Genomic DNA, 20,129 nt, shown 5'->3' on the forward strand with positions numbered 1-20,129 from the left:
AGATCAGTTCCAGCCTTACTTTCTCACCTCTGCCCCCTGGCAAGTGGTTGTGTCAAGGGGGAGTGTGCACTGAATTGTCAATTATTACAAACACTGTCGGAGGCATCCACACCAATTGGAGAGCTTCAGAACCTGTGCTATGGCTGAAGGTTATATTAAATAATGCAGTCTGTGTCTGACAAGTAAACAATGACGGATGCCTCACACCACCCAAAGTCTGTTGCTGAAAAATCTATTCTTGTGAAAGTCATGTTTTTTAAACCTGTTATCATGTCCATAGGGTGTTTTTTTTTATTCACTACAAGACAAATTATGAGTTAAAAATAAGCTGTAAACACCGTGGCTGAGCATTTCCACCATGAAACTGCAGTAAAAAACACAGATTTAGTCTTCCACGGATTTAAACACAACAAAACTAAGGAATTAATCCTGTCAACTTCAAGAGAGGGAGTTTGTGTCATTCCTGGTTTGAACATGCATGGCTGAATTACTCCAATATTACAACAATACTGTGTAGCTTAGAGTAGTTTTACAGTGTTTAAGCAGATTCATAGGTGAGCTGGAGTGCTCGGGCTGCAAGGGGTGAGTAGAAAAAGGAGGAAAGAGATTATTTTCATGGATAAAAACATCTAAATATAGAACTTTAATAAATGAAGATATATTTTTAAAGATTTAAATGTTGACCAATGAGGGATTTTGACATTTTGAAAAGGCCAGTTCCTCTAAAGCAAACAGTGTAAATGAAAATAAGCCAGGAGTGAAAATGAAACTACTGTAATCTTTGTTTTTTTTCCCTCAAATGTCAACAGTCCTGAAAGTTTTGTTGATCTGACTGTTCCATCCCCCATGACGAGAATGTGCCATTCAGTAAGTCCGGGAAATAAAGTTTGTTTGTGCAAATTTTAACAGCAAATGCATTAAGCAGGAAATGTAATGCTGCTCACAGCACGTTTCCTATCAACATGATCATACAAGTGAATGACACAAATGAATACAATGTTCAGTGACATTGTATTTTATTTGTTTCCTTACAATATCCTCTCTTGCAACAGGCTGCAATAGCTGCTTCAAGAATGCTAAAATTTTAATCAAGTCACGTCAAATTTATTTATACAGCTCAATCTAAAACAATCTCAGCCGACCAGAGTCCTGCACATGTACAACAGGCCACAACAACAATATTTGGAAAACAAAAGGCAGAAAACAGTATAAAGACTTGTAAAACACAACAAAATAAATCTTAAATATTTAAAGAGGAGGGAAAAACAGGATGGCAACTTGTTAGATTAAAATTTTAAATAGAATAAATACAAAATACTACAACATTAGGACCACTAGGAGCAACCACAAGCCACTGAAAGCATGCAGCTCCAGATTTCTTTTTTAGTAGAGTCAATAGAGGATGAATATAGCACCATCTTAAAAAAAAAAAAAGAGGCCAAAGGAAACTCTGAAATGTACAAACGTGCCAAACAAGCATGTTTTGGTACTTGGAGGGCTTGGTTAAGAAAAGGATTGCATTCCTGGTTTAATGTTGAACAAAATACCAAAATATCTTGACTGAAAAAGATATTTTTCTAACTTCTTTAATCAAGACAACCTCCAATTTCCCCATCCTTGACCTTTAAAAGTGCAGAATATACCCAAAGTAAGAACCGACATTACTGCACAATGGAAGGTTTAAATGTCTACTGCTCCTGTTACAGCTTTATGTGGGAGTTGAGTCATTTTTTTCCACTTAAGCTTTATCATCACTGCCTAACAATAAGGTTTAAAACTTTCAGAAAAAACTGAATATGTTTCTATCCAATCATATAACACACACACACACATGCATGCATACTGCGTGCATACGTAGATAACAGTGTTTGCAACACACTCCTCTGCATTGCAGTAAGCCGACTAGTCCTGCCCATAGTGGTGGTGGGCTTTAGATAAGAATGTCTGTAATCTCAGCTCTTCTTATCATGCTGGTACAATAACATGACCCTAATCCTGCACTGCAGTAAATACATTCTTTAAAACCTATAGTGAATCTGCGAACCATCGAGTTCTCTTATCACGTCGCGTCTGCCCCACGAGGACCTCGGTTTCTTGTCTTCTCTGTGACGAGAACTTGCAGGAGATGTAGTCACCGTGCATGCGTCTGCCTCTGGGCGATGCTATAGGCACGCCAGTCTTATCTGATATTTCATCATCTTGCCAGCTTGTTCCTGCTACCTTTAAATGCCTTATTCATCCTGGTTTACAAGAAAATAAGTTGAGTTCAGAGACATCAGAAAACAGTTTGAAGTCGTGCTCTGCGGGTCAGCCTCGCAGCGCTCCCGATTCAAACACGTCTGTGATGCTGAAGGGATTCCTGGACTTGAGTTAAGTCCTCAGAGCTCAGCTACTCTGCATTTGAAAGATGGCACGCTGTCTGGTCAGTTACAGATTCTGCTCTGTAAGGGGCTTGAAAACTGCCTCCTCCTGCTCAGACTCTGTCCCTCTCGCTTGCTCTTTTCCCCTCCACTTCCTCCCCTCTTTCCACTTAAATGTGTGCTTCAAAGTGCGTCACAGATCCGGCTGTTTATTCCCAGCCTTCCTCCAGGCGTCTCTCCTCCTGAGCATCACTTTCATTTGCCACAGCGGCTCTGATGGCCTGTCAGCTCGGCCACACATGTCCTGACACACACTGTATGCACGAAACCAGGCAATACCTGAGGAGGAAGTGAAGCGTGCACGCGCTCACCTTCTGTACTTAGCAACACATGCAGAATGGACGGGGGAGGGAGGATGGAGGGGAGGGGGGTGACAGAGAAAAACTGCACACACAATAAAATGTGCTCACATCTGCAGCTGTACTTATCCCGGCTCTGAAGCAGCCTTTGCATTTTGCTTGCTCTGTTCGGCCAAACGCCCAGGGCACAGCTGAATGCATTAATTACATATGCGCTACTATAGATCCACTGTCTAACGCCGCTGATTGCCTTCACCCCACCACATGTCAAACCTAATTGCAATTGTTAACCTTAAAGTTACTCTCATAAATGAAATTGACAATCTGTCAGCTTTGATTAACTTGGGTAATAGAATGGATCGTGTAATTTCCTTTATACCTTAGCACACCTTCCACATGGCCGGCATGCTACCGCTCTGTATGGGCAACCCAATTTAATTCTCAACTTCAGCCAAGCAGTGAAGCTGAGACAGCACTGTGTAAAGTCTTCATCTTAAATACATGTCAAATATTCATGACTCTTTTTTTATTTGCTCTTTTCCCAGAGTGGCGTCCTGTGATCAGCACTTCTGACCATCTGAATATAGCAGCAGTGATCTCGGGATGTATTGCATAAGAAGGTCCAGAGTGCAATCACTTTCATGATTTCATAATGTGAGAAGAAATGTTACACAACATGCAAAATGTCTCATGATAAATTCATCCTTATTCCACTCTGGAGTCGCACAATCATCGAGGCGCAGTAGCACTTGACTTATCACATATTTTTTCACCGAATGAGGAATAAAACCACAGTACAATATAAACTGCAGCTGGTACTGGGGAAGGTGCTGCTGCTGGAGTCAGAGCATGAGGAAAGCTGGATTGATGGAGCGCCACGTTCTGCAGTGTTTCACACATCCTCCCTCTGGGCACCCGATGAATAATGTAAAAAATTATGCAACAACACGGTTCAATATGCAGATCAATTACGGCACAACTCGCAGGGAAATCTTTTCAATCAATGGAGGGAAAAAAAAGAGAACATAACTAATAATTTCTTGCCAAAATCGTCTTTCTCTCTCGCTCTTTCTTTCTCTGGCTCTCTCTCTCTGTCCGATCCTCTATTTCACTCTGTCTGGGCTCAGACAGGCCATGAAGATATCGAGGCTCGTAGGTATAAAAAGGCTCGGTGTTAAAAAATGTAGAAACAGGAAGGAGCTCCTCGGGGTGCTGGGGATGGATACGGACAGCACATCTTACTCACAGTCCTGGCCGGAGCTGACAGAATAGCAGGATACCGTGATATGATGTACAGCACATGACAGAGACTGAAAGACTGCCTGGTGACATGAAATACTGAGTCTGGGTGGCGAGCCAAAAGTTACTGCTGCAGTTCCATATGGTCAAACGGCTGACGGTATGGGTTTGATGAAGTTCCGTATGAATAAAAGCTCATATTTTATACACACAGGAAGAGTGTTAATAATGGACTCCATCGCCCTTCAACACAGCACCAGAGAATATCAGCACTATTTGAAGTTACAGTCCTTTTACAGCTTCACATTTCTCCCGACAATTATAATGTGTTCTGAAAAGTAATTAGATTTGTGGACATTAACTTATATTTTATCATTTTCAAGGCACAGAAATTTATGGTGGTAAACCAAGCTTGAAATTAACTGCTGTTCTGCTTGCAAAAAAAAAGAAAACTCTCTAAATAAAAAGACATGATAATAACATTTGTAAGGAGACATATTTTTTGAAAGGATTATTCCCTGGCAGAGCTCTCATTTCGTCCTGAGGGTGTCATGTAACTGACAGTAACCAGAGTGAGATGTAATGAGCAGACTCAGGTGGAACAAAAAACACTCAAAGAAGGAAATAATGATAAAAGAGACAAACTCTGACACAACCAAATTTACAACTTCACAGCCAGTGTGACAGATTATCAAGCTGAGGCGGTTGTTAAAGCAGCGGAATTTCATTTTCATAATGTCTTTTAAAAAACGATGACAGAAAATGCTTCTTCTTTGGGTTGGAAAATGAATCTTAATATCTCTGCCTGCTTACAGACCCCAGCAGGAATAATAGAGCAGCCATGAATGGCCCCAGAGTCCTTTGTTGCAAAAGCAAATCACAGGTCATGTTTTATAAAACCTTGAATCGAGCCTCAGGTTGTTGAAGGTCAATCAAGTCATGAGTGCTGAGAAGGTCAATGAATTCTAAATGTTAAAAAATGAGAAAACTTTCAATCAATTCCTGTTAATTCATAGGTAGCTAAAATCCCAAGGTGTGGTGCTCACTTTTTGGTACATTAATGTGAGTTTTTCAGGTAATTAAATATGATATTAAAATACTAGTAAGTGCTTTTTAAAATCCAAATGCTCACCAGGCAGCAAATTAAAACAGACAGGTCATAAAATCATCAGGATTTAAATGGCAGATAGATTATTGAAAGAAATAAAAGACGGCTCAAAGGAAATTAAAACTTCAGCAACATCAGGAGAATTTCTCTGACAAAAGGAAGTTTTACGAGGAGACTTTAAAGAGTTCACTGGCTCAGCTGACCTGATTTCCTCGGGCAGATTGTTTGAGAGCCTCTGGGCCCTGACTGCAAACGCTGTGTCCCCTTTCTTTTTCATCCGGGCCCCTGGAGCAGACAACAGACCTCCGCCTGAGGCTCTCAGAAAGTGTGATGTGTCAGAGACATAGCCATGAGAGAGGCCATGAAGGGCTCCAAAATTAATCAGGACAATATTTCCTCAGACATACTTGAGGTTAAAGCAGTTACATGTGACCAGAATTAGCTTAAAGTAACAACACCAGATCTTCGCATCCTCACACAGATTCTAGAAATTAAACAATCCACAGCTCACTAACCCACAGTCCTCTCAGTGAAACTTCACACATTATTTCTAAAGAAAATCTTTATGAATGTAGGTATACCAGTGACTACTGGTAGCAATGTAGCTAAAAACACAACAAATAAATCTGACAAATTTAAAGAAATACCTTTTTTTTTTCCCTAAACCCTATCCACACACCTGTGTCCCACTAAAATATTCCAGATCAGTTTATCAGCTGAACATGGAAACCAAACTGTTGCTAATTGTTTAAACCTTAAAAACTCATCTCTGTGCATCACATGTAGTTGTTTCTTCCATAAAAATACTCTCTGCTTTAGAATGACTTAGATGTGATGTTACAATGCCTTTTCCTTTAGAATATGCAGATTTATGCTGCAGTTCAAGCACACCAGCTCACCTATGACTTTGCTCAGATGCTGTAAAGCTACACTACTCAGTGGAAAGTTGTGATTCTGGAGTAATTCAGCCTAGCTTGTTCTAACTGCGAGCCAGTGCTTACAAAGAATTATGATGTGCAAAGTCCCACCCCACAAACTGCAGGATTGATTTCTCAGGTTTTTGAAACTCAATCAGTCTGAATCTGTGTTTTTCACTGCAGTTTCAAGGTGGAAACACTGGCTGCTTATTTCACTCTTGACATGTTTTCCAACATAAAACATCATATGGAGATGATACCAAAGTAACAACTTGATTTATACCAGAGGGGGTCTTTAACTCTCCACCAGGCTCCTGCTAAGACAGCAAACTACGTAGCTGACAACCTAATTGTCAAAGTAATGGAGAACAGCTGCGATTAGAAACTGTAATGTAATCACATTACCGTAAAGTGCTATTACTAAAGCAGTGCACACAGGAACAGAAAAAAAAACATCCAGTAACATCATCTACCCACACATCTACCCATTTTTGCCTCAAACTGTGATGAGTCTGTGAGCGTTGTTATCAAAGGGCGACATGATCGAGGTAATGATCTCCTTAAAGGTAGACTGAGCCTGCAGCTTCTCTCTCATTTAACCAGAGTTGTTTTTTGAAGCCAGACAGACAGTTGTGGCCTAAAAAGAAACTCAGGTTGTGGTTGTATTGGATCGTAAGAATGAGGGGCCAACCCCTGAGGGTCCTTCCTTACATCTGTGCAAGCAGGAGCATACAGTGAAGGTTTACCTCCAAAAAAAAATGGTATCAGATCTAAATCTAATGCTCATGCAGGCTTACTGTATTAGTCAGATGAGTGCACAAATCCACTAATGATGAATAACCCTGGTGATAACTGCTGGATTAATTATTAGTCAGTCTTTCTGTTATTGGAAACACATCTGAGGGAACACTGATATTAATGAGCAACCATCCCAGTTAGCTCCTAATGCATATCACATGGACCGTACTGCAGCACACTTCCAGCTCTAATGGCTCACTGGGCCCTTTTATCTCAGCTGTGGCCATGATCCAGATGATGTAACAGCTCAATTGAAATATCATCACGGGAGAAAGCCAAGCATCAAAAAAAAAAAAAAGAAAGAAAAAGAAAAACAAGGAGCCCAAAACAAACCTTAAATATTAATTCAGAGATGCCACTTATGTAATCCTCGGCACCAGTGGGAAGGAGGCAGAAGACACGTGTGCACGAGGAGACATTCTACTGTTATAAATTCTCTTCTGGTTTGAGACGTCTGACTCACAATCATCTCTCCTGTGCATCCTTCTCTCGCATTTTTGCATGCATGCTGACATGGTTATTATGTGTTTTAAAGTGTTAAAAGTGGAGGCAGCACATGACAATTTCACTCACCACTCTGAAAGACTTTATCTTTTTTTTTTTTTAATTACAGGCCAAGCATATAAACTACACGGAAACCCCAATAGCGAACTATTTATTGGAAAGGTGAGCTAGAGTCCATAATCACGGGAAGCTTTTAATCTCTCCAGACAGAAAAGGTTACCCAGAATCTGCAGATGTCTTAAATATTTACAGAAGGTGAGCGCAGACATTCAATCACTTTATTCGCTTCCTCTCTTTACTCGAGCTGTGAAAAAGTTTACGTTCTTACCCTGAGGTGAAACACTGGGGAAACACTCTAAACAGTTTTATTACATGTATCAGGGGAGCCTAAATATTAGTGTAAGGGGATGGGCGAGAGGCCAACGTATCCTTCTAGGAGGAAGCCTGCAGGGGGCACAAAGATGAAACTGACTATGCCAGCATTTTTTCTGTTACTCTTTCGTTACAGATACTTTGTGCTACATTAAAAACACTTGTAATAACAGTATTTTTTAGCCATGCTAGCGGAATGGCACAAGAGGAGGCAATTTCACTCTACTGGACTGTCAGTCTGCCACTTTAGTCCAGACTGGAATCCATCAGAAACGAAAGGATGGGTTGCCATGAAATGCTACACAAACATCCGTGGTCCCCAGACAGCCCATTTTGCTAAAAATGTATTTCAGTACAGCTAAACTGTACTTAATTATGTTTTTAAGGAATCATACTTCCTCCTGTTAAGGTAGCAGTATGTCCTAGTAGGAAAAGTTTCCACTTAAAAAGAAGCGTAAAATTCATGCAAAGAGGTTATGGCATAAATCCTCCACATGATTTTCACCCTGGCAGGACACTAGGTTTGAGTCCTGCGTGGGACTGTTACTTATAGACTTAAGTTTCATTTTCACTTGCTGTTTGGTTGGATTTTAGTACCAAAATGAAATTTATTAAGTTATGCTCTGGGTTAAAATGGACTGTTTCACAATATTAAAATCTCTCTCTGGTCATTGATTTACTCCCTAAAAATTCATCTCTTTGTATCAGAGTTACTTAATTAAATTAGCTAGCTTCTACCCCTGGAAAAAAACACTAATATGGATTTGCAACCCTGTTACTGTGATTAGAGTAGGTTAGCAAAAAAAAAAAAAACATGTAATAAAAATTGTACCATTGATGTGGAAGCTGAGCCAATCAAGCCTTTGATAGTCTACCTATTATTGATGAGTATGCAGCAGAAAAGATTTATTTTTAAAAAATGTTGATGCCCAAATGTCCTTCAAGTCTGGAATGACCCACTTGTATCTCTCTCTGTTCACACTCACGGCATCCCAAGCACACCAGCTCACCTGAAAAAAAGAGCAACAGTTGTAAAGCATTAAGTATTTTTAATATTCCACAAGCAAACACAAAATGAGAGAAAGTAGCTTCTCTCAAAATGTAATGCAGTTTAGTTATAGGACAGTTTGCAAATGTATAGCATTCATGGAAATTCCTCAACAACTACTTGATTGTCATTAATTTTACCACATTCTTCCTCGTGGATAAACCGGAATGGAGTTACATCTGATATTTTGTGTAGTGTCATTGACAAGCCAAACTTTGGACTTGTCTATTGGTTTGGTTTTTGACTAAATATAACACTAATAACATCCTTCAGCATCATTTATCGTGTTCTGTGCCAATATGCAAATTCCAGCATGCTAATATGATAAATTCAGTTAGTGCATATAGTACCTGCATAATGACATGTTATCATTGTCATCTTGAGCCTTCTAGGTCAGCATTAGCAGTTAGCTTAGCTTGTGCCCAGTGACAGAAAGAGGGCAGTGTAATACTCAAGTATTACTCAAGTATTATACCTAACTACAATGGTGAGGTCTTGTTCTTTATTTGAGTGTTCCTATTTTATGCTATTTTACACATCTACTCTACGACAATGCTAACATGCCTGTGCAGTGCCATGTTAACACTGTCATCTTGAGCATTTTAGCAAGCCAACATTAACGCTCATCGTGGTATGTGCCAAGTGACAGAAAGTAATTTAGTACATTTGGTCAAGTATTGTACCTAATTGCAGTATTGAGGTATTTGTAGTTTACTCGAATGCTTCCATTTTATGCTATTTTCTACTTAAAATGTTTGACAGTACTAACATACCTGCATAGCTACATCATGCATCTTGAGCATTTTAGCATTCCAACATTAGCACTTACCTTAGCTTGTGCCCAATGGTAGAAAGTAATTAAGCACATCTATTCACAATTTGTATCTATACAATATTGAGGTATCTGTACTTGAAGTATTTCTATTTTATGCTACCTTATACTTCTGCTCTACTATGTTTCTGAGGGAAATATGTCCTTTTGCTCCGCTACCTGTCTGACAGCTTAAGTTACTTTCAATATGAAGTTTTTTCCTGCTAATACTGGTACTTTTACTTCTAGGTAAGCTTTTCCATGAAGGACTTTACCTTCTAATGTAGTATTTTTACATTTTTGTACTGTACATACACCACTGCGTGTGCAAATTACAGCCTCAAAATTGATGCTAACATGGCTTCCAATTTTTTAATCTTGTTTCAGCATGAACTGGCTCATACATAGTCTAATGGAAATTGAAATTGCCTAGATGATTTTAATCTGCAGTTTTCCCTAAATGCCTCTGATTTCTGTTAGCACAAAACAATGCAGGAAAATCTCTGGCGCGCCTTCCTTCAGTGTCTTAAATACCTCTGTACTAATCTTGTTTAATCAGCCAGTGATTATTTTATCATCGCTTCTCAACATGCTCCCTCCCACATGAAGCAAAGAGCAGGAAATTGAGAGACTAAAGATAACACAGAGCCTGCGTTTACCAGTTCAGCTGTGGTAATGGATACACTGCCATCTGCACCTCGGGGATAATTTGATTTGCCCTGACATGGTAAATTACCTTGCTACAGCCTGTCCATTTTATTTGCTAATTCAATACGGTGTCACTTAACACCCAGAGCCCTGCCTTGTACTGGGCCCCAGAGGCATGGAGGGGCTGGTTTTTCTTCTACCAGAGGTGCTTCCTTGGGTTTACTGGGAGGAGATGAGCTGGTTATGTGGTGGTGGTTGCCTTTAAAACCTCACAAACACTCTGACCTTGACACAGAGGGGAACAAAAGATGCTACAACTGCAGAAATCTGTGCTGACTTTATTTGTGGTGTCAACGGCAACTGAACTGGGCTTGGCTGCACTTCTTGACCTCTTACATGACCGCATAACATCATGCATGACCATATAAATTCACATGTAGATAAACACATATAGAGATTGTTCCTGTAATGTAGTTTACGATGCCCACTGGGTTAAAGAGACGAAGGTTGTCCTACTGCCGCACCCTTGCTTGGAAAAACTTGATGACTTCATGCACTGGAATGGTAAAAACCCCCTATATATATTATTGGATGTGCCTAAAATGCATCCCTCTGACATAGATTTCCTCAGATTTTTCCTGTGGTTGATCAAAATAAAGACACACAGGATGCTGACTTTGTTTTTCCCTCCACAAATTATACCCGAACAGCCATTTTAGTCCCTCTGCATAAAAGAAGAAACACGTTTTTCTCTCTGTAAACATCCATGTTGAGATTATACTTTACATATTTGAACAAGGAATCTCATCCAGCTGATGCTCCAGCCGAGAGCTTCTTCTTAAAACTTGCATCCTGCTCCTCTTTTTTCTTCTCTTTCACCATTTTTTTTTTGTGTTCTGGCTTTTATTGTTGATGTTTTTCAAACCCAAAGCCGCACTCCTCTGAGCTTTCCAGTAGACTAATATTTGTCTTTCCACCTCCTCCTGCTTTCTGCGAACATCTGGACTGGAGCTTTGCTGCAACACAAACTTCCTTGGCGAGCTTTCGTATCGTTTGATGACTGCGTACATAACCGTCGATAGTTTACCGTGACCATAAACATTTCCCTCTGGCCACCAACACAACATGACGCTCAGCTGACTGGTGATTTTTGTCAGGAAGAATATTTATGAAAAGGGAGGAGATGCAGCTCTCTAAGTCATCTTGCTGTTGCTATTGAAGCTCTTACAAGTATTTATAATGGAAATTTCAATGGATAAAAAAAATCAGAGGCCTATTTTAAGAACAGACTAGTCGAACGAAAGGTTTGATTTTATACAAATGCAGATAATCAGGTAAATCGATAAATCCCTTGAATAGCTCAGAGGGAGGTCCTGCTTCCTGAAGGTTTTCTTTGCTGTTGGAAGCTTTATCCTTTGATTTTGATAGGATGATCTGCAGGGGGTTGATGTGTCTGTGGTCCTCGGGGGATAATTGGATTGGTCTGAGCCTCGGAGGAAATGAAAACCATACCCAAGCCTTCATTGTGTGGCAACTTTTTCACACTGTAGTGCTTCTGTATCTGGGGTGGTGATAAGAGAAATGAAAAGGGAGAACAGAAACGAGCATGAGCTGGTTGGTAACGTTGTCGGTCTGTGTGTGTCTACGCCCATGCATACCTGCCTGAAAGTGTGTCTCTACATGTCACCAAGTCAAACAGCCTCAAGTTTGGTCCAATTTCCTCTGTGTGATGGAAGTCATTACAGCTCTGGCTCACTGCTCTGATTGAAGTCTCTTAGTCACAATGGGCTGGAGTGACTTTGTGTGACGCAGGGTCAGTGGAAGGCAGCGCAGTAATCAGGTGGGATTGAGGAGAAAAGATGTGTTCAATCAGGCACCTTCCAGCGACACTCTGCAGGTCATGGGAATGTGAATTTCATGAGCAGCTCCACATATGAAAGGAGGTGTCAGTCACAGACACGCATACAGTCATGCAGGTATGAGTGCATGCACAATACCTAAAAAAAATCATGCAGGATTTTATTATATAACTTATTATACACGTGCATTCAATTTAATTTAATTTCAAAAATCTGGTTTCTCAGAAATATTTTGACTTTAAATGATGAATCGAACGAAAGCTCTGCAGAGAATTCACTTAACTCCTTAAGCCCGAGGCTATTTTAAAAATTTCCACCTGCAAAAACATCCCCAAAATTAGTCAGTAACAGCTGCAAGCCTGTGAAGCCGAACGAACACTGTTGGGCTCAATGGATAAGAGACACTATGGAGAAATCTGAAATACAAGACTTCTTTTAAGACGTGACAAAGCTGCTGTTTTGTGCATGTAAAGGGTCTTACAAAGCCCCGAAGTCTACCCTAAAGGGAGTAATTTTCTGCAGAAAAACTCTGCTCCTTACCTGCCTAAAACATCTCGTTTAAAATGGTAAGTTTCTTATTTAATACATTTGCATTACACCTGCCTCGAGGTTAGTTTCACCCCTCAAACAAAGATGAGCAGCTTTTCTGCAGAGGAAGTATCATTTCAGCTGCTGTTAGGGATTCATCCCTGTACGGTCACTGAGGTCACCATACATGACCAGCACTGCTGTGCTTTGTAAAACCAGCTGACCAATCAGAGCAGGCTGGGATTTTTTAGGTGCAAAGTCTTAAACGGGCAGAATGGGGCATTTTAGAGGAGGAAAGGAGTTGTTGCAGCAATGTACAGTATGAGAATAATCATGTTTTCAACTTTAAGACAAGGAAACGTATTCAAGTAAACGCCCCAAATTAAATTAATATACACGTATGAGTGCGTAATGTGGGTTCTCTATCTCTAGTCCAGAGTGAGATTTGGCAAACTCTTCCCAACTGCAACTGTCAAATTTGATGTGCCAGTAATTAAGCAAAACTAATGAAACATACATTTTAATCCTAGGTGGACTCTTTATTGAATGTGTTTTGCAAACCCTCGAAGACCTTTATAGCAAAGAAATAAAGTCTTAAAATTAAGTTAGAGAAACATGATTAGTATGTTTTTAATAATATTTGGTCTACTTTTCACACTTTGAGGTGTTTTTCACCAAAATAAATTAAGAAGAATACGATCTAATAAATCTGTCACTCCCTCCCTGATTTGCTGTGTTGCATTAGCACTTGAACTGTAAAAGTGGCTTTAACAGCAGCCATGGCTGCAAACTCTTTGTGTCAAATTAAGAGGTGACTTGTTAAACTGAGAAAATGCAAATGAAAAACCAAAGTAACTGCAACATCTGCCTCTATGAGAGTCATTTCAACTTAAAATCGCAAAGTTAATGAACTGGTTTCCACAAATTTGTTAGTCTCACTTGGCTTTGACTATCAACTAAATATTTAACCCTATCTTCAGTTTCCCTTCTCCAATAAAAGAAACACTTTTAATGCAAAAGAGTGCCTCTACATTGAACCAGTTTTACAGTGTAGAAGGGCCATAATGAAAAACAGAATTACACAGCAGAGTGAGAGTGGGACGCTGTGTGATGAGACGCTGCAGGAAATAGCTGTGTGTCTCTGCAGATGGCAGTGTAGCACAGATTTCTGGCACCTCTGTGTGTGTGTGTGTGTGTGTGTGTGTGAGTGAGTGTGAGTGTGTCCATGTTTTTGCTATATTGTAGGGACCAAATGTCCCCACAACTGTAGGAAAACCAAAAACTATGTCACTTGTGGGGACCTCATGTTGGTCCCCACAAGTTTAAACAGTGTTTTCTTGGCCATGTTGTTGTTACTGAAAAAAGTAAAAGTGCAAAAAACGTTTCTTTAGGGTTAGGCATTGTTTTGGTTAGGGTAAGGGTTAGGGGTTAGATATGAATGGGAGTCAATGGTATGTCCCCACAATGATAGCAAGACACACACACACACACACACATGTGTGTGTGTGTGTCTATCCAAGCCCCTGATAACCAAGATAAATCCCTCTAATGGAAAAATTCCATGTATTCCTGAAATAGCTGTACTCTATTACCATGTTTAGCTTACTTTTACATGAATGTGCAAATGCAGAATGCTTATGCAAATAAATCACTTAACCTGATTTGATTCCTGTCGCTGCAATCGGACTGGATCTATTAAGTTAAGAGCTTTGATCCAAATGTTGTAGAAATCCAGGAGCATTTTGTGCATTTGTGTGTTTTATGGGACAACTGATGGAAACTGCAGATTCCTCCACATCCGCTACATAGGGCTGTCAGGAAAACAAGCCAGCTCTTTGAGCAAGAATAAACCTAGTCCTGCATTCATTTGCATTCATGTTTCCAGTAAATAAATTCCTCTGTATTCCGCAGACAGAGACATCACTGTGAAGAAGCAGAGTACGCTCAAGACCGGCCACAAGCAGCGAGAAGGCTGCAGGAAAAGGATGAAACATAGAATAAAGGAGCAGATTAGAACAAAATTGGCAACGGAAACTGTAAATTTAGCAGATATGGTATTGATAAAGGGGAGGTTGGATGTGAGGAATGCTGCCAGGAAGGGCTTTGACACATATCGCAGTGTTGGAAAAGGGAGAGGGAATGACTTTATGTTGAAAGAAGGAGACGGATGTGACCCGGCGGTTAGTCATGTCCCCTGTGGGGTCCTCAGGGGCCAGCAGGGTCTCTTCTTTGCATTTTCTCTGGCTGTCAGGCCTCTTGCACTGCTATCCTCTGCTCTCCTTCAACATCTGGAGTCTGTTTAAGATCATGAACGCCGGAGCCCCCGCCATGACACCTCTCCTAAAAATGCCGGGCATGGGGGCTTTTTCGGAGAATATGAGGAGTAAACATCCGAGTTCTTCCATTAAAAAAAGACAATTATTGGAGTTGTTTCAATTTTCAACACACAACTGAATTAAGTTTTCCAGATTAAGCTAACAACATAAATTCCACTGGTTTAAGTTTCAAATTTTCTGACATGAGCATTGCTGCAGCTTAATTTAAAAAACGGGTGACTTAAGGTTTCCGATTTTAAAAAAAGTTTTCATTTGACCCAAAAGTAAAACCTAAAGCATGATTTTGTCATTAGACCTGTCATTCTTTCATTTTCTTTCCTCTGTAATCATGAAGAAACAGTGGTTGAACTGCAGCCGAACATTTAGAGGAAACGTGAGTGGACAAAGCTGAATGAGCCCACAAAAGTAAACTCCCATCCATATTACAGAAAGATGAATGAGAATAATTTAACACAGTTTTCTTCAACTACAGCTCAAACTCAACTTTTAAAGTGTGCACTTCTCTGCGGTTTCACGCTAAATATATCTCATTTGTCCTCTGTGCATTCATTGTATTACTAATTGTATTCCTACAAATCAACAAGCCTCTTCGCTCTAACCTCAAACTGTTCAATCATGTTTGACTAAATGTTTTGACATTTTTGTCGGAAGATAATCTGTTGCTCTAATGGACAACATTTCCAGTAAGGTATGCATCACTGTGGGATGCTTTGATAACTTCGCTTCAATTAGCTGCAGAATTCCAGTGTTTACAGATGCAGTGATACTGAAACTCAGCGGCTGCGTCTGGTTGTTCTTGCTGGCCGACAACATAAATGAGTCATGTTTAATTGGGAGGTTTCACGTAAGCTGTAAACCGCAGCCTATTTGTAGGTATGCATGAGCGTTTGTGTTTGCATGGAGCTGTCACAGTCTCCCCGTGGCCAAAGGATTAGAGGTTCGCAAACACCTCTGTGAAAGTGTTTAACACCAACGCCACGTTGACAGATTTTCACGCTGGTCAGTCAGCAGATGAGCGCTCCATTCGTTTTCTGTAATCAGCGAGATGACCTCTGTGGTCACGCTCGGCTTTCACCTAACGCCTGCTCATGGGAAACAATCCTCCAACAGGCTGGACTGGAATGGGGGTCCAGGGGTCTCTAAAGCAAAGATGCTTTATAAACCGGGGCATGGAGTGGGTTTGCTTTTAGGTTTTGGGGCGCTGACAAGTGTAAAATGTATTACTGACTTCATATGAGGCATACGTGTGCCATGTGTGTGAGCCAAAACACCTGATGTGTTATGCTTCAGGGTGAGATGTGTTTTGTGGCAGCTTATGCAATGCAAAGAATAGGTATGCAGCCCAATAAGTACTCCTTGGGTGTGCATTTTTGTACACGCAGCTGCAGTTTGTGTGCATGCATTAATGTGTATGTGTGTGCACAAACTGAGGTTTGGATGTGGGGGTCCACATGAGAGAGGGCGGGAGTTCCTGGGCACTGAGCCTTTAACAGTAAAACATTTCAGAGGCCGTCCATCAACAAGCTAATGACTTCAGCAGACAGAGCCTGGATTTTGGCTTTTCCCCACCGCCGACACCACCAGCCATAAAACACTACGTGTTTGGAATGCAGAACATGACTCCTGTGGACGAGAACAGCAACACGGAGATCACACAGAAACCAAAAGACGTTGCGGCTTACACAACACGGTGCTTTAAACTGTTTTAATATCTGATGTGCTGTGATTTTAAGCAGTGGACTGTGATATTTGTTTGCACACATCCAGAACGCAAACTTATTTGTGCGTGAAATCACATTATATTGGTTTTGTGAGGATGTGCATCCGGCTCCAAAAAGGTCTGAATGATTCATAGAAGGGTTGTAGGTGACAGTGTTTACAGGAGGTCGTACCAACAGACCAGTCCTCCTGACCTTTAACCCCTAACCTGCAGAGGCTAAAGGAAGGGTCAGTTTACGAAGTCAGGAGAATGAGGAACACCCAGCATCAGTAACACCTCATTGAACTAAGAAGGTAAGAGGATGAGAAAAGGTTTAAATGTCAAAAAAATGCTGAAGGAAGGGGAAATACTGCAGTGGGGTATATAGATAAACAGATATTAGCAAAGTCTATAAAGGATGTGGTTCTAAAACTTTGAGAAAGTGAAAACAGGAGGCTCAAAAAAGATTAGCTTTCTATGAATCAAGTGAGGCTCAACGGAGGCTGAAAACGCAAAGTCCGGAAATCGTGTTAGCCCTCCAACAGACCATGTCAAATTCCCCTTGCATGTTTCCTCATAGTCCCTTATCTTGGCCCGCGTCTTTTGTACAGGGTGGAGGTGGAGTTGGGTTACTAAGCTGACCTCCCACATGGAGCCGGCAGACAGCAGCAGTGGTCCTCTGATCGCTTTTACAATAAGAAATATTACGTGTCAGACTTGGACTTCCAGCTTCAGAACTGATAACTGTTTACTTGGCAAATGAACGGGTAAATGCAAATATTTCAGTTTGCAATTTGATCGCCTTTATTGGCACAGACACCATCCAAAAGCTCTTAGTCCCATTGCATTAAAAGGTGCAGAGAAGTCATTATCAAGCGAAGATGAGTTTTTCTGCGAGACTGATGACTTTAATCTCACTGCGGGTCGAGCGACGGGTCGGGCTGATCGAATAAGTGACAGAGGCTTTTTCCATCAGCTTTTTGCCACCGAGGTCATTGTCAATTGTAGCCGGTCCCCATCCACTGTAACAGGTCGCCTCCCCAGGAGCCACTGCAGCCACACGTCGTGGCCTTGGAAACCAAGGCGGCAACAGGAGGTGGATTAGACATGATGAGCTGTCAGGTCTGAAATGAATAGAATTGTTCCAAGAAAGTGGACTGTCAGTGACGGAGGGAGGACGGTCGTCTGGGGAGGAGACGGGCTCGTTAGGAGGGAGTGTGCGTTTGTTGTCTCGTCACAGTTCAGTGTGCGTCTTAAAAGATTTATGACGGATTTCACGCAGAAACATGTCTTATTAGAAACTGTGCCAGTTCGCTTTTTTCCGGGTCTCAGTCGTAATTAAAGGTTAATGACTTGAACAGGTTCAGGAAGTAAAATGTCTCCGCCTGATGTGAGATGGAACTTGAGAAAAATGGCGAGCAAGATTGGAAAAGCAGTGCCAACATTTAGATTCACTATAGACCGGAGGTGTCCCTCTGATCTTTTCAATTAAAACTTGATTAAAATGTATTAGTGTTGCTTTATAAGTAGAAGCTGCTTCTATATTATATGCAGGACACCTCTGAACATTGTGTCCTCTACATATGGGGGGATTTTGAGTTTCAAGCCGCTTTCTGGTAAATTTTTATCATTTCTGCATTGTTGAGTCTATGTTTTTGCAAAATACAGTCATCTGCTTCGTTATGGGCTTTTTTATTGGGGGACAGAACAAATGCAAGTGCAGTAAATATTCAGAGGTTTGCACTTCTTGCCCGAAATCCACACCTTTGCAGTGAAGTTCACTAGTTAAGTCCAGATTTTTGGGCCCCTCCTGCAGTTCACAAGATAAATCTGAGGGGTCATGAGATGATTAATGAGGTTAGAAAAAAAAAAAGTTCCACCAAACAGTTCTGGTTTCTGCTTTTTTTGTAAGAACTCACAAGACAAAGAGATGGGCAGCCAGTGGTTTAACCATGCATTGGATGTTTTTAATCTGCACTGTAACTACTAATAATGATAGATAAATGCAGTGGAATAGAAAAACTCCACTGTTGATATAAACTAAATACACTAGAATATCAGTTTCAGTGTTATAAATATTTGCTCCTAGAAAAATAACACCTTGAGAGGTACCAGATGCTCAGTGCCGTCTCAGAGATTCTGCCTGAGTGTGTTTTTGGGTAAAATGCCTGTGGACATGTATCTTCCTCTACAGGGAGGATTAATATGTAGAAGTTCTTATCCACAGAACTCCATTTGGAGCATAATTACACATGAATTCAGCCAAAAACAGCTTTTTAAAATGCATCAGTAGCGTTGTCCTGAATGATGTTTGCTCGACAGTAAGTTTTAGAATCATTTCATTTTCTTACAGTTTGTTGTTTGTGCTGTTTTGTATGAATTTTCGTGTGATTTTTGAGTATTTAAGGCTTTGTAAGTCAGGCAGATCTAATTCAACTGCTGTGGAACTGTAAATAAATAATAGATAAATCACCTGTTTAAGGAAGCTAATTGTTAATTTCAGTAACTGTACTGAAATATTGGTAGACTTTTCAATCCTTATCTTATTAATCTGCCTTCCTTCTTTTAACACTGGTCTTTAAAAGATCACATCCCAAAGTAAGAGATGTTCAAAAGTTCATTTGAAGGTAATGTGAGGCCTCAGAGGTATTTTGTTTTCTGTATGAAATGATATTCAAACTGAAACGTCCTCTTAAATATAGAAAATGAAAAGGAGTACATAAGGTGATCTGATTTGAATTTAATTTCAGTTTCCTGAAGGTTATCTGTAAGAAACTGGAGTAACATCGTGCGCTTATGTATAATTCATACTTCCATTCATCCTGAACACGTCTTCCAGGAAGTTTGCCACTTGCTGCTAAAACAGCATCAACAGCTCGAAGGCTTTTACTTGCTTCACCTTTTTGATTTCACTTAAAGCGACACAGTAACATCCTCGGTTAGATGCCGGATCCGATACCTTTCCTCTAGTTTGCCTTGTGGACATTGCAAATGTTTTGTTTCCACTGAAAAAAAGAGTTTGTTTTGCTTTCAAAAACCTCAGTGAAAAAGTGGAGTATGTGAGACATGCAGATCAGTCTGACAGCTTCACAATGGCTGTTTTCTTTGAGGGACTCGCTGAATGAAGAGCGCCTGAGCTACACCCCCAGGTTCACAAAAAAAATAAAAAAAAGACATCATGTTGCCATTGGGCTGGTAAATGAAACTGTTTTGGTTCCCTCTAAGAAACAATTTAACGTCTCACCGACCACAGTCTTCGACGAAGGCGCTGCAGCTCAAATCTCCCATCTGTAAACCAATGCGAGAAATGCAAAACTATTACAACAAAATATATCATCCAAGGCCAAATACATCATCGGTGATCATGGGTGGAAGCCTGGGTGCATCATCTTGTTTATAGACACTACAAATAGAGGTGCTCTTGTGTTTCCACATGGCAGAGGTAGAGGGCAGTGTTTGTCTTTTCATGCAGAGCTGCTCTCATACTAAACAGAGAGCTGAGAGAATCACTCCAACAGCATGATATCAAAAAATGGAACACTT

This window comes from Acanthochromis polyacanthus, chromosome 4 (genome assembly GCF_021347895.1).
Source record: "Acanthochromis polyacanthus isolate Apoly-LR-REF ecotype Palm Island chromosome 4, KAUST_Apoly_ChrSc, whole genome shotgun sequence".
Lineage (NCBI taxonomy): Eukaryota > Metazoa > Chordata > Actinopteri > Pomacentridae > Acanthochromis > Acanthochromis polyacanthus.